General features: G+C 45.6%; 1 long non-coding RNA gene across 1 annotated transcript in view; it reads left to right on the top strand.

Annotated features, from left to right (window-relative positions):
- LOC105879696 (uncharacterized) overlaps positions 1-14,896 on the top strand; it is a 79,222-nt gene that overhangs the window by 44,927 nt on the left and 19,399 nt on the right. The window contains exon 2 of the long non-coding RNA XR_012913492.1: positions 7,282-7,386. This is a non-coding gene — a long non-coding RNA (uncharacterized LOC105879696). The remainder of the gene's footprint in view (positions 1-7,281; positions 7,387-14,896) is intronic.

Genomic DNA, 14,896 nt, shown 5'->3' with positions numbered 1-14,896 from the left:
TCCTGGGGACAGGCAGCCAGTGTATTGGTTCCCCTGCACCCATTGGTTGAGGGCTTCCATGTGGCTTCCTGGCCACTTCTGGCTCTGCACACGCACAGGCGGAAGGTTCCAGCAGGCTGAAGTCAGGCCTCCAGCAAGGAGGTGCGGGGGCACTGTCGGGCACGAGTGCTCATCGGGGCTGGTGTGCGTGGAAGTGGTAGGGGGTGCCGAGGGCGTGCAGATGGCGGGCTGACAGCATCTGCCACGGGTCCCCGGGAAGTGCTGGCACCGAGCCTCAACACGGGGTCTCTGTTGCTCCAACTCTACCGGGATCAGAGTGGAGGCAGCCAGAGGTGGGATTCCCTTGCCTGATGGACCCTTGACTCTATTAACTGGGGAGACGTTTCTTACCTCCAAAGAGTCTCGCGTTCCTGGTTCCCCGCGAGGCTTCTGTGGGTTTGCTGAACATCTTAAGATGTGTGTGAACCCTCATGAAGAGGAGTTCACCAGCCAGGACTGCATGAGAGCACTGGTTCTTCGGGGATGGAACACAGCAGGCCAAATTCTTGGGTGCATACTCCACCGAACAGACAATGGGACCAAGAGGCATGGTTTAGCGGCAGCTCTTTTCTCCAGAAGAGAAACAAACAAACAGAACCAACAAACAAAACCAGAACCTTGACTGGTGAGATAGTGGTACCAGTGCAAGCAGCTTTTACAGGGTCATGGTTTCTCCATAGGGTGCTTTTGTGTAAATTAGAGCAAGCGCCCCCTGCTGGCTGGGCGGGCACTGCTAGCACAAAGGTGACTACTTTCCTACAGGAAGTGTCTTTTCCCACAGATTTAGCTCAGTGCCAGAGCGTAGGATCTTATAGGGGGAGTGAGGTGGTGGATTCCAGCCCTCACTCACCCCATCTGTTGAGTGCCATTGTGCAGCGTGCACCCTGTGCAACCGTACATGACAGCCTCTGGCTTTTAGCTGACTGTGTGCTCAGCACAACTAGTAAGGAAGTGCAGGCTGTGCACTTCAGGAGGGCGGGGACTAGGTCAGGATTGTTCACCACAGTGCTCCCGGGCATGAAATAATGCAATGCTTGGTCTAAAGTAGGCATTTAAAAAATACTAGTTGAGGAAACAAATGAATGAATCAATTTTAAATGCCTTTATGGATTTTTGGCATATAATAAATATTTGCCAGGTGAATGAGTGAATACTCCTGTCAGATGTCTGATGTGAACCTCCATGACACCACAGAAGGAGAGGCAAGATAGCACACAAGCTTAACAGGCCTGCCTGGACTCAAATCCTAGTCTGCCGCTGGACAGCTGTGTGATGGTGGGCAAGTTACTTCCACTCTCTGTGCCAATGTTTCATCATTTGTAAAATGGGGATAATAAAAGGGCTTACTTTCATAGAGCTGTTGTGAGGTTAAAAGAGCTAATACATGAAATGTGTGGCATAGTACCTGGCAGGGAGTAATTCTTCAATAACTGTTCGCTATCATCATTATTGGAGGTGACAGTCCCCTGATGCTCTGTGCTGGCCCGACCTTTTAGAGAGCTATGTCAATTTCTGGGTGTCATATTTTAAAAGAGGTGATGATATATTCTCACATTTGCCTTGACTGTGAAGGCCCCACAGGGGCTTCTCAAGAAATAATTATTGAATAAATTAAGTGTATTCATAAAAATTGTTCAGAGAAGGAATAATTCAGCATGGATAAGAAAACTTTTAGGAAGCCCTTCATTTATTCTCTTTCCAGACTATTCACTGTGGCATAAACGTCATACCTCGAATACTTCAATTAAAGAAGTATTTATTTATTTATTTGGAGGCAGGGTCTGGCTCTGTCACCCAGTGCAGTGGTGAGATCATAGCTCACTGCAGCCTTGGCCTCCTGGGCTCAGGTCATCTTCCTGCCTCAGCCTCCCGAGTAGCTGGGACTATGGGAATGCACCATCACACCTGAGTAATTAAAAAAAAAATTGTTTGTAAAGATGGGATCTTGCTATGTTGCGCAGGCTGGCCTCAAACTCCTGGGCTCAAGCAATCCTCCAGCCTCAGCCTCCCAAAATGCTGGGATTATAGGCCTGAGCCACCTTGCATCCAGCCAAGAAGCCCCTATTTACCCATTACGGCCCCTCAGCAATTGGAGGGGAAGGGACCCAAAGCCACGAATGAGGCCTTATTGGATTTACCCAGTTAGCCCAACCCATTCCTCCACTGATTGGCTCAGAGATGGGCATGTGACCCACTTTGGTCCAATGAGATGAGAGATGATGTTGGCTGGTGGTTTCTGGGAGGGGCTACCTGGAGACCACACTCCTTGAGGAAGCCCCGGAAGCATCAGGCAGCCATCTTGTCTCCATAGGGGGATCCAACCATGGTTTGGAGCAGCCCTCATTGAAAGCAGGTAGGACTTTGGGTGAAGTTCTTCTTCTTTTTTTTAATTTTTATTTATTTATTTATTTATTATTTATTTATTTATTTTTTAATGTTTAGTTTGCCAATTAATTTCTTTCTATTTTTTAGTAGAGATGGGGTCTCACTTTTGCTCAGGCTGGTTTTGAACTCCTGACCTCGAGCAATCCGCCTGCCTTGGCCCCTGGAGTGCTAGGATTACAGGCGTGAGCCACCGCACAAGACCTGGGTGAAGTTCTTGAGCTCCTGGGTCAACAACCTCTGAAGCTGCTCTCCCCTGGCCCAGTCAGTCACACAAACCAGTGAGTTCCTGTCGTTGTTTTAGCTAGTTTGAGCTGGGTTTTCTTTTACCTGCAAGAGCATGGTTCTGAGCTGATGTGCTGGTTCTTCATCCCTTCTTTTTCCAATCTGTTCCTTAGGGTATGAACTTTATATCTTGAATTCATCAAGACTCAGTGTTTTGAAGATTCAAAGCCCATTTCTTGAGTCTCATTTCTTCTTCTTTTGAATCACCTGTCCTGCGTCAATAGGTACATGACCATATGGCAGGGATAAGGGAAGAGAGACAAAATGTTCCAGGGAATTGAGAGGGAAAAGCATGGATTAAGATCCCAAAGTAGTAGCTGCCACGCTTTCTGTGTGTCAGGGACAGCACTAAGAGCTTAAGCTGCATTGTTTCATTTAACATTCCCAACCTTCGACAAGTTACCATGATTATACCCATTCACACGTGAGAAAACTGAGGCCTAGGATGGTCTCCCCTTCTCAAAGTTACACACCTATCCAGTAGCCCAGCTTTGGGTTGACCCAGCTGGCTCTGGAGTGCATGACACCCACTCCGTGGCTGTGCCACAGCCTGGGAGAGAGTGCCAGCTAAGAAGCATGCAGAGTGCACGGCACCGGAGATCCACGTGAGAACTGCATATAGAGTAATTTTATAGACAATTAAATCTGTAAAGATTGGCCAATATGTGCACTTAAAGCTGTGTGCAGAGGTAACTGCCAAATTTCCTTCCATCTACTGAAGAGTTTTTAATCAGAGGGGAATGGTCTAGCAGGCTGAGCACTCAGCGGGCCAATTAGGGCAAGGAGGAAGGGGGCTGAGCAGCAGGAGGGGGCGTGGGGAGGGCCAGGGCGGGGGGTGGCCTGCCCCACGGACCCTCTCTCAGGAGGCTGTGTGGCACCGTGGAGCGGCATGGGCTTTGCAGTCAGACTGACCCATCCCTGCCTTCCCCCCACCAGCTGTGTGGCTCCAGGCAAGCACTACACTCTCCCGAGCCTCGGTTTCCCCATCTGTAAAATGGGGACAAGGCATCTATCTACCACCCGGGACTGCTGCCAGGATTAAGTGGGATAATGTCCCAACTCTCCTCATGTGCCACCTTGCCCAGAGCCCACATGAACTGTTCTCCCTACCAGCCAAACACCTGGGGACTTGGGGGTAAAAAGTGGGGAAAGCTGCCAGAACCAGTCGTCGTTCTTGGAGCTTTCCACCAGCCCAGTGCTTTTGGGGCCAGTCTTTCCTAAGCATTTGGGTCGCCTTGTTTGAGTGATACGGTAGGAAGACAGAGTCCCCCGTTTACTTGCCAATACCTTCGGTTACTTTACTTCTCTTTCCTTCTGCTGTTGCCTATATCAGTTATCTATTGTCATAAGAATTCTGCACAACAGGTCACCCCAAAGGTGATGACTTACAATAACCATTATTTAGGGTTTCTTATGAACCCGTGAGTCAGTTGGGTGGTTTTGCTGGGCTGGGCTGGCCGGGCTGATTTCCCCCGCACCTGCTTTTCTGCAGGCAGCTGGTGGGTCAGCCAGGGGCTGGCTGATCGAGGGCGGCCTTAGCTGGCCCGGACACATCCTCCTGGCAGAATCAGTGAAGTGAGAGAGGAAGGAGAAATGCACAAGCACATTTTAAAGCCTCAGTGTGTGTCCAGTTTGTTGCAAACCCATCGGTCAAAGCAAGTCCAGTGGTTACTCCTAAAATGGTGGGAGGACATGGTGACAGTGCGTGGGTAAAGGGAGGCGGGAATAACTGGGCCATTACAACAATCGGCCTGCCACGTGCCGACCACGGGCCTCCAAAGTGCCCCTTATTCGCCACTCTATCGGCCGTCAGAGAAAAGTCCCAGCAAAGCTCTTAAGTTGGTGCTGCTACAATTTCATGGTTTCCAAACCCCAGCTGTGCCCCAGTGTTTCCTAGAAACTCCCACTCAGCTCCTTAATTTCCTATCCCCATAACCAATGTCACTTCCTCCCTCATCTCCTATCCACCATCTCCTCCCTTCCTTGTAGTCAATGATCACACTTCCTGGTTCACAGGGATGATGAGTCACCAGAAGAAAAGTCTTTCAACTGCCTACCCCGTTTCATTCATTTGCACGCACACACACACACACACACACACACACACACACACACACACACAGATGTGTATATATTAATTGACCACCTACTATGAGCCAGGCACTGGCGTAGATGCTGATGCTACTGATGCTGAGCATCCGTGGATTTTGGTATCATAGGGGTCACCTAATACTGAGGGGCGACTGTATTTCTGATTCCTCAAAGACCACCTCATGCAGATCACAGGGGAATGCTCTTTTTGTTTAGTATTTTTTTCCTCCAAAGTCCAACGCAGAGCCTGGCACATAGTAGGTGCCCAGTGAAAGCTAGAAGAATGAATGAATGAATAAATAAAAGAAAATCTGCTTTCCCATCCTGCACCTGCCTCTTGCTAGTTGTGTGACTCCTGGCAAGTGAACACACCTCTCTGAGCCTTCACGACAAAGTTATGGAGATTGAACAAGGTAAACCTGAACGCCCTTGCCTGGTCGTAGTTGGCGTCTACTTGATGCTGATGACAAGGCATGCGTATCTACAGTCGTCTGTCCCAGCTGAGTTCAGGTTGCCCCAAATACAAATATTTCTTGAGCGTCCTTTGTGTTTCTGGCTGCTGCAAGGCACTGGGGACATAGCAAATGAGATCCTGTCCCCTAAGCGCGTACTGTTTAGGGTGTGGGCTCTAACGAAACCTGTAATTATAATCTTCCATCACGGATATAATAACTGCACGTGGGCTCTTTTCCCCAGGCTGGGAGAGGGAGGCCTCCGGCTCTCCGGACCATGGCTTTCGTGAGAGCCTTTCTCTAAGGCCACCAGCTCCATCCATTTTCCCTTCCTTACCGGCTCTGCTTGTTTTCATTTTCTGAAATGACAAAGCAGTCTGCCTTGTATCTGTTTATCCCACCGAAGCCCAGTGGGTACCTGCAGGCTGGCCTCTGACGGGGAGGTGGCTGGCGCTGGAGGCAGCTCGATTCATTTCCCAGCTAGGCTGGAAGCTTTGTGGGCACGTCCTCCGGAGGGGAGTGCGGGGCTTCCGGAGGGAACCTGAGAAAAGGGCCTGAGTTGGAAAGAGATTCTTAAAAAAGAAAAAACCAGCTGGGAGACAAGATGAAATTTGTCTTTGGAAGTCGGGGAGGTGGTACTGGCTGCCCAGGGAGGGGGTGCAGGCTGGGACCCCTGGGAAAGTTCCGGGAGCCGGGGAGGCGGCGGGTCCGGCTGGAGTTAGTGGACAGCGAGTGGAAGCTGTGTCTGGGGCCTTTGCGTGGTGCAGATCCCCACGTGTGTCCTCTGGGCATATTTCATGTGTAGTTCCATGTGGGAAGTGTGTGTCGTGTGCATGGCCCTGGGACACAGTTTCTGACTGTGTGTGTGGTTTGATTTGCACGACTCCCTTGTGTGCATTTCTGTGGCCGTGGCGACTGGGTTTCTCGGGAATGTCTTCACTTACCCATGCACTCAGCGGTCTGCAGAGCGCCACGGGCTGAAACGTTGGGATGCTGGGGTTGGGGGGCGGGGGAGAAGGGAGGAGAGAAAAAGAGAGAGAATGTATTCACTGCCCTTCTGGAGGCACAGTGGAGTGGGGGAGACGGACACAGGCCAAGAAGTGATGGGAATAAGTGTGACATTGCAGTCATGGCTGTGATGAAGCAGGTACCTGGCACCCGAGGGACAGCATGGGGCCGTGTCTGAGTCAGGGCGGTCAGAGGCCACTCCACGGCAGTGTGGCCCGGGCGCTGAGATAGGGAAGGCGCGTGGGGGTCATTTAGCTGGAGAGAGGAAGGGTTCACCCTGAGTTACCACGGTAAGTTTTGTATTGGGACCTCAGTTGCACAGAGGTGACTTAATCACGCCCGTCTGCTTGCGGCACGCTGACACCAGTGTTTATATTTTCCTTTATCTCTCATGTCTCCTCCCCTTTCTTTGAACCCCCAGAGGCAGCCACTTTGGGATATTTTAAATGTTTTCTGGAAGAAGTACGCATCTTGGAGGAATGCGAAACGTCCGTTTTTAAGGGCGTGTGTGTTTAATTACAGAGATGGTGTCTCACTCTCCCGTTCCCACTCCTTCCCTGGGCTGCGTGTTAGGAGTCTTTCCGTGCAGCCTTCTGCCCACGCATTTTACTGCATCTGACTCCTTCATGATATGTTTCCCTTGTTCTCAGCACCTTGGTTAGCTCGCACCTCATGTCACCCCGAGCAAGGCTGTCATGAACATTGTCATGCGTGTCCTTGTACTCTTCCGTGTAAGGGTCTGTCTTAATGTAGCTTCCCCTGAAAGCAGCCACCTCACTCAGTAGGTGATTCCAGGAGCCGTGAGAGAGCAGGCAAACGAGAAGGGGAATAGGGACACAGCGATAAAGTGTGCTTTCGTGAGCTGGTGACTTACGTGGCCGCCAGAGGTGTAATGCCACTGGGGACCATTGCAGGTGGCTTAGAGGGTCCCCAGGAGGCTAGAGAGGCCTCAGTGGGAACAGGGGCCCATCCTAGCTCTTGGCATCTGTCCTTCACTTCTCTCTTCCTCCTTTCTTCCTTCCAGTATGCTCTGAGGACACGGCTGTGAACACAACGGATGAGGTTCCCGGCTCTCACAGAGATTATATTCTACCGGGGAGAGGCTGATAATTAACAAGTGAAATTTAAGGTAATTTCAGACTGTAAAGTGTGATGAAGAAAATAAGACGTGGTAGTGGACTAGAAAATGCCGGGCATGGGAGTTGAGGTGGGTAATTTGGGTTTTGTAGTCAGAGACAGCCTCTCTGAGGAGGCGACCTCCAAGCTGAGTGAGAAGGAACCAGCCGTGGAAGGGTCTGGGGGAGGAGCATTTCAGGCAGAGGGAACAGTACGTGCAAAGGCCCTGAGGTGGGCAGGTGCTTGTTCTATTCAAGGAAGGAACAGCAGGGGAGTGAGTGTGGGGAGGGGTGGCAGAAGGTGAGGTCAGAGAGGCGGGCAGTGGCTGTGTCACCTGGGATATGCAGTCCACAATCAAGTGTCAACCGGACCTTACTTGCCTACGTAAAGCAAATGCTCAATGGAGTGATTTATCCTTCTGGCAAATTCCAGCACTCTCTCTACCTCTGTAATAAATAGTCCTAAAACCACACCAAAAAGGTTGTGGAAGGTAATCTCCAACAAGAAAACACCTTGGAGGAAATCTGTTGTCCAGGCTCCTGTTAGAGTCACAGCCGCTCACAGATGGTCATCCCACCTGGGCTTGCACACCTACGGGGACAGGAGCGCAGGCAATGGCCCGCTTAGGACTCTTTTGGTGGGAAGTGACAGGAAATAAAGCAAAGCAGCTGACATACACAGGGAGCTTGTCATCAGCTCGTATAACAGAAAGGATAAGGGTAGCTTCAGACACGGCTTGATCCAGACCCCAAATGATGTCGCCAGGAGTCAAGTCTCTTTCTCCACCACTGAGCTCTGCTTTTCCTGTGTCGGTTCCATCCTTGGGTCAGCATGACAGACCTTGGGTCAGCATGAGACGGCTCTTACTTTGAATGAACGCCTGTTCTTCAACAATTTGGGTGCCTAGGCTTGCTTATCCTAAATAATGAAGGTGCAACTGACATTTAGATTAATAATTTTATGTCTATAAATATGAATACGTGTGTGTATGTTAACATGTAAGGTTTTAGTGTACTGAGTGTTCCAGGTATGACATTTTTCCTCCACCTCCTCCCCTCAGATTGTGGCACAATATAAATACAAATTTCCTTTTCCACATTTAGCATGGAGGGAAGTAGTGATTTTCCATGGGTCTAGACAGTAAAAAACTAAAACTGGTGAAAGCGTTTGGTCTTTCATCATTAAGCATAATCTTAGTTCTAGATTGTTTTGAAGAAACTCTATCAAGTTGAGGAAGTTGGTAGATTTTCTGAGAGTTTTTATAATGAATAGGTATTGAATTTTTTCAAATACTTACATTGAAAAATGTTTGCAAACCACATATCTGACAAAGAACTAGCATCTATAATATAAAATTATCTATGTTATTTGATATGACCCTGTAATTTCTCTTCTTAGGTCTCTTAATCTGGTAGATTATGCTGGTTGATTTTTGAATAATAAATAAGCCTTGTGTCCTTGGAATAAACCCCACTTGGTCATCATATCTAATTTTGTTTTATATATTGCTGTTATTTGTTACAAATTTCTGTTTCTATATTCATGAAGGATATTACTTTGAAGTTTTCCTTTCTATTTTTGTACCGTCCTTGTCTGGTTTTGGTTTCAAGATAATATTAACTTCCATAAATGAATTGGGAATTTTTCTCTCCCTCTTCTGTTTTCTGGAGATTGTGTAGAATTGGTGTTAATTTCCTTTAAACATTTGGTAGAATTCTCCAAGGACACCATCTGGGCCCAGAGACTTCATTTCTTGGGAGTTTTAAAATCAGAAATTCAATTTTCTTAATAGTTATGTGGCTATTCAAATGATCTGTTTAATATTGGTTAAGTTGTTGTAGTTTTTATTTTTGGAGGAATTGGTCCATTTTATCTACATTGTCAAACATGTGTGTATAGTTACTTATGATATTTCCTTATTATCCTTTTGATGGTTGCAGGATCTGTGATATTCCCTCTTTCTTTCCTGATCTTTGTAACTTGTGTCTTCGCTCTCTTTTTTCTTTATCCGTCTTGCTAGAGGTTTGTCAATTCTACTGATCTTCTCAAAGAACCAGCTTTTTTTTGTTTCATTGATTTTCCCTATTGTTTTTCTGCTTTCAATTTTATTAATTTCTGCTCTTCATTATGATCTTAATCCATTTGGGCTGCTATAACAAAATACCTGGGACTGGGTAATTTATGAAAAGCAGAAATTTATTTCTCACTGTTCCCGGGGCTGGGAAGTCAGAGGGGAAAGTTCCAGCAAGGTCGGTGTCTGGGGAGGGCCCTGCCTGGGCTTTGTCGGTGCCGCCCTGTTGCTGCACCCTCTGGCGGAGATGAACGCTGTGTCCTCACCTGGCGCAAGAATAGAAGGCCAGCAAAGGGCCTAGCTAGCTCCCTCCAGCCCTTTTATGAGGTCACTTATTTTGTCCATGAGGGCTCTGACCTCATGGCCTCATCACCTCCTAAAGGCTGCCCCCGTTACCACTATTGCATTGGGGATTAAACTGCGACGCGAATCTTGGAGGGAACACAGACGTTCACACCATAGCCATCGTTTCCCTGTTTCTGCTTTCTCTTAGTTTATTTCACATTTCTTTTTCTGGTTGCTTGATGTAGGAAAGGACATTTGATACCTTTCTTATTTTCTAACGTAAGCACTGCTATTACTGCGTTCCACAAATCCTTGGATGTTGTGTTTTCATTTTCTTTTGGTTCGGTGTGTTATTTGCTTTCTTTTTCTACTTCTTCTTTGATCCATGGATTATTTAGAGTGTGTTGTTTAGTTTCCAAGTGTTTGGAGATTTTCTTGTTTTCTTTCTGTTGCTGATTTCTAGTTTGATTCTATAGCAATCTTTGACTATACTCTGTATGATTTAAGTTCTTTTAAATTTGATGGGATTTGCTTTATGACTTAGGATATGGTCTATTTGGGTATGTGTTTTGTGGGTATTTGAAAAGAATGCATACTTTTATGTTCTTGGGTGGAATGCTCTATACATGTCAATTAAATCCTGTTGGTTGATGGTGTTTTTGAGTGCTATATCCTTGCTGATTTTCTGCCTAGTTCTATTTATCAATTGTTGAGAGAGGGGTGTTGAAGTCTCAAAATCTGATTGTGTATTTGCCTATTTTCCCTTTCAGCTCTATTAGATAAATTGTGTTGCATATATTTTGTAGCTCTATTGTTTGGTGCATACACATTTAGAGTTGCTATCTCTTCTTGGTGGATTGCCTTCTTATCATTATATGATGTCTCTGTCTCTGGCATTTTTGTTTGTTTGTTTTATTTTGAAGTCTTATTTTATATGACTGAAATTAATATAGCCACTCCTGTTTTCTTTTGGTTAATAATTGTATGATATGTTCTTTTCCACTATCATTTTACTTTCAATTTGCCTATATCCTTATGTTCAAAGTGAGTTTCTTATGGGCACAATATAGTTGGGTCATGTTTATTAGCCCATTCAGCCAATCTCTATATTATATTGTCATACAGACCCCATTTACATTAATTTAATTATTGCTACGTTAGGGCTAATTTCTGTCATTTCAGATTTTGTTTTGTTTTTTCTCTCTGTTTTACATTTATCTTTTTTCCCTGCTTTTCTGTAGGTTATTTGAACAATATTCAGAATTCCATTTTGATGTAAGTATGGTCTTTTTGAGAGTATCTTTTTGTATAGCATTTTTAGCTGTTGCTCCCTTACTTTATATGCACATAATTTATTACGGTCTACTGGTAGATTCATCATTTTACCAGTTTGAATAAAGTGTAGAAACCTTTCCTCCTTTTACATCGTTTTGCCTTCCCTGTTTACTATATAATTGTCTTAAATATTTCCTCCATGTGCATTTGAAATGATATCAGTGTTGCAATTTTTGCTTCTGTGTTCTCCCTTTCTTCCTGATTTTCCAAGATTCCTTTATTTATTGTTTCCTCTCTGTTTCAAGAACTTCCTTTAGCTATTCATTTAAGACAGGTTTGTTGTTGACAAATTCTTAGTTTTTCTTTATTGGAGAGTGTCTTGATTTCTCCTTCATTCCTGAAGGGTATTTTCTCTGGCTTGTCAGTTCTTTTCTCCAGCTCTTGAAAAAGTGCTGGAGAAAATTGTGCCACTTCTTTCTGGTCTTCATGATTTTGGATGAGAAATCTACTGTCATTCAATTTGTTTTCCTTCTATGTGTGCAGCGTAGTTCTCCTCTTGCAGCTTTCAAGATTTTTTTCTTTTAGTTTTCAGAAGTGTAATTATGGTACATTTTCACATAGATTTCTTTAGATTTATCTTGGTTGGGATTCACTCAGATTTTGAATCTGTAAATTTATTTATTTATGCCAAATTTATGCCAAATTTGAGAAACGTTTAGTCATTATTTCTTCAAATAGTTTTATACCCCTGTCCTTTTCCCCTTCCCTCCTTCCAGAACTCCAGTGGCACAAATGTTAGATCTTTTGTTACAGACCCGCAAGTCCACCAGGCTCTGTCAGCTTCTTTTCTGTGTATTTTCTCGCTGTTGTTCAGATTAGTAATTTCTACTGTTTTATCTTCTGGTTTCCCAATTCTTTCCTCTGTCCCTTTTATTCTGCTGTTGAGAACATCCACTGAGCTTTTAATTCTGGTCATTGAATTTTTCAGTTCTAAATTCTTTTTCTTTTTGAGTGGCTTTTCTAAAGCAAGTTCTAAATATCTTATTTAGTTCATCTCCGTATCTTCTGTTCCTTTGCTGGGGCTTTCTGTTTTCTCATTGTCTCCTGTGTGTTTGTACTTCCTCACCGAGGCACTTTTATTGTGGGTACTTTAACATCTTTGCCAGATAATTCCATCATCTGTGCTGTCTTGGTGCGGACATCTACTGATTTAGTCTCTTCTCCATTTAGTTTGAGATCTTCCTGGTTCCTGGTAAGACGAGTGATTTTCTGTTCAATCCTGAACATTTTTGTGCATGTTGTGAGAGACTGTGGACCTTGTTTAAGCCTCCTGTTTTCAGTGGCCTGAGCTGGCACCGCTCCAGCGGCAGGGATGGGGGGTGCTGCCTCCGGGTGGAGGCAGACGTCCAGGTCCCCCACGTGGCCTCTGGTGACACCTGGGGGTGAACACCGTGTCATTGCTGGGCAGGGGTGAAATTCTGGTTCCTCACGTGGTCTCCATTGACACAGCTGTGGGAGTGTCCCTGTTCTTGCTGGAAATGGTGAAAATCTTGAATTTCCGCTCGGCTTCCTCCGACAAGACCCCAGTAGGAAGGGGAGAGATGCCCAGTTGCCGTGTTGTGTGCATGGAAGTCCAGGCTCCCTCAGTGGCCTCCCCTGACACCATGGAGCACTGGCCTCACGACTGGCCAGCAAGGATGAGGCTCCCTATTCAGACTTCGCTGATCCCACCGGGATTGGAGTTGGGGCCAGAGTGCCCTGTTACAGCTTTGCCTGAGTGGACATGTGGGCTCTCCACTTGGTCTTTGTTGGTGTGGCTGGTGGTGGAGCCAAGTTTTTATTTTCTTCTTTCTATTGTGTTTTGCTGTAACAGCGTGACTACTGTCTAAAGGTTTTCTGTCTTACTAGGCTGCCCTGTTTCTGGTCCTTCGGTTAGAAAGATCAGGCTTTTGTTGTCTGCGACTATTGGTTCTGGGTTGCCATCTTCTTTAACTCCAAGCTGAAATATATGAGGAGAGAGAGAAAGAAAGAAAGAAAGAAAGAAAGAAAGAAAGAAAGAAAGACAGGCCCAGGGAACTTACTACTAACTACTGTGGTATTCTTTGAGTCCCAAGTTTCCTAGCTGGTCTGTATTCTCTGCCTTTCAGAGTCTTCTTAGGTTTGTTTTATATATAGTATCCAGGGTTTTTATTGGTATCTAGTGGAAGGAAAAGGGAAAAGTATATCCACTACATCTTCCCAGATGCAGAAATCTGGCTGCTTTGACTTTTGAATGTTTGTCTCATTCTTGAGCTGAAATCTTCCTTCATGTAAGAGCCACCATTGACCCCAGGCTGGCCCCTGGAATTTCCCCAAACCGAGTGGACTCATCTCACCCATGGCAGCCCTTTGGGTATCGGGAGACTGTGTTCATGTCCATCCTTCCTCTTCAGGCCAGAGGCTCTGTTTATGCAGTAATCGCTCAGGGCTCGTCAGTGTCCAAAGCCCACCAACCCTGCGCTGTGTGGTTGCTTGATGTTTGTCTGTGAATGTGCAGAAAGAACACAGGCACTGTCTCTGTCCCTCTTCTGTTCTTTTGTACAATTATTCATCTGTTATCTGCCCCTCATTTCCCTTCTGACCTTGTCTCCTCTACTCCTTTAGTAAAACTTGCTCCATTCCAATCACACTGACCTTGAACATGCCAGCAACCTTTCTGCCTCAGGGCCTTTGCACTTGCTGTTACCTCTGCTGGAAAAACCTTTCTGCAGGTGGATCCCTCCCATCCATCTGCTTAATCAAGCCTTCTTATTAGCAGAGAACTTCTCTGACCTCTCTCTATAAAATAATCCCCTGTCCCCAGAAGTCTTTTTCCCTTCCTCTGATTTATAGTTCTCCAACTACTTACACAACTTGTTATGGACTGGATGTTTGTGTCCCCTCAAATTTAAATGTTGGTGTTCTAACTCCTACTTTGATTATATTAGGAGTTGGGAGGTAATTAGGTCATGAGGATGGAGACCTCATGAGCAGGATTAGTGCCCTAATAAGAAGAGACAGAGAGATGATTGTTCTCATAGTCATGTGAGGCTACGACATGAAGATGCTCCTCTGAAAACCAGGAATAATGCCCTCACCAGACACTGAATCTGCCAGCGCCCTGATCTTGGACTTCCCAGTCTCCAGAATTGTGAGAAATAAATCCTTATTGTTTGAGCCACCCTTTCTATGATATTCTTGTTGTAGCAGCCTGAACTGGTGAAGACACCATCTGATATACTAAGTACTTACTAGTTTGTCTATTTTCCGTCTGTACCCCCTCACTAGAATGGAGAGCGAGAGTGCAGGGACTTTGTTTACAGTGCCTAGAATGGTGCCTGGAGCCTAGTAAACATGCAATAGATATTTTGGGTGAATGACTACTTCATACCAGGCACTGTGCTAGATGCTGGAGAGGCCCAGTCTCTGCCCTCATGGAACTCACAGTGCTGGAATGGAAGCTGCATACAAAACAGCTAATCGCATGAATAATTAATTGTATTTAAATGCTATGAAGGAAAAATACAGGGTGCTATAATAGCATCAAATAGGCTGGTTATTAACAAGATTATTGATAAAACTTATAAGAATTACATATATATTTGATTATAAATGCTAATGTATACAAATTATTCACCCAGCATTTATTGCTCTATGTCAAACACTGTATTAAGCACTTCCCATTCATTATCTCATTTACTTTGCAGGGTAACCCTGTCTCTGAAGCTGCCTGCCTTAGGTCAGACCTCAGTGTTGCCATATCTGACTGCTAAGGCAACTCACTGAACTTCTGCTTTGCTTTCCTCATTTTACAAAATGAGAATAAATAATAGTACTTACCTCCTAATTGAATGAGTTGTGATGTTTTCCCATT

Source organism: Microcebus murinus, chromosome 19 (assembly GCF_040939455.1).
Source record: "Microcebus murinus isolate Inina chromosome 19, M.murinus_Inina_mat1.0, whole genome shotgun sequence".
Lineage (NCBI taxonomy): Eukaryota > Metazoa > Chordata > Mammalia > Primates > Cheirogaleidae > Microcebus > Microcebus murinus.
This window is presented reverse-complemented; position numbering and strand designations above follow the sequence as displayed.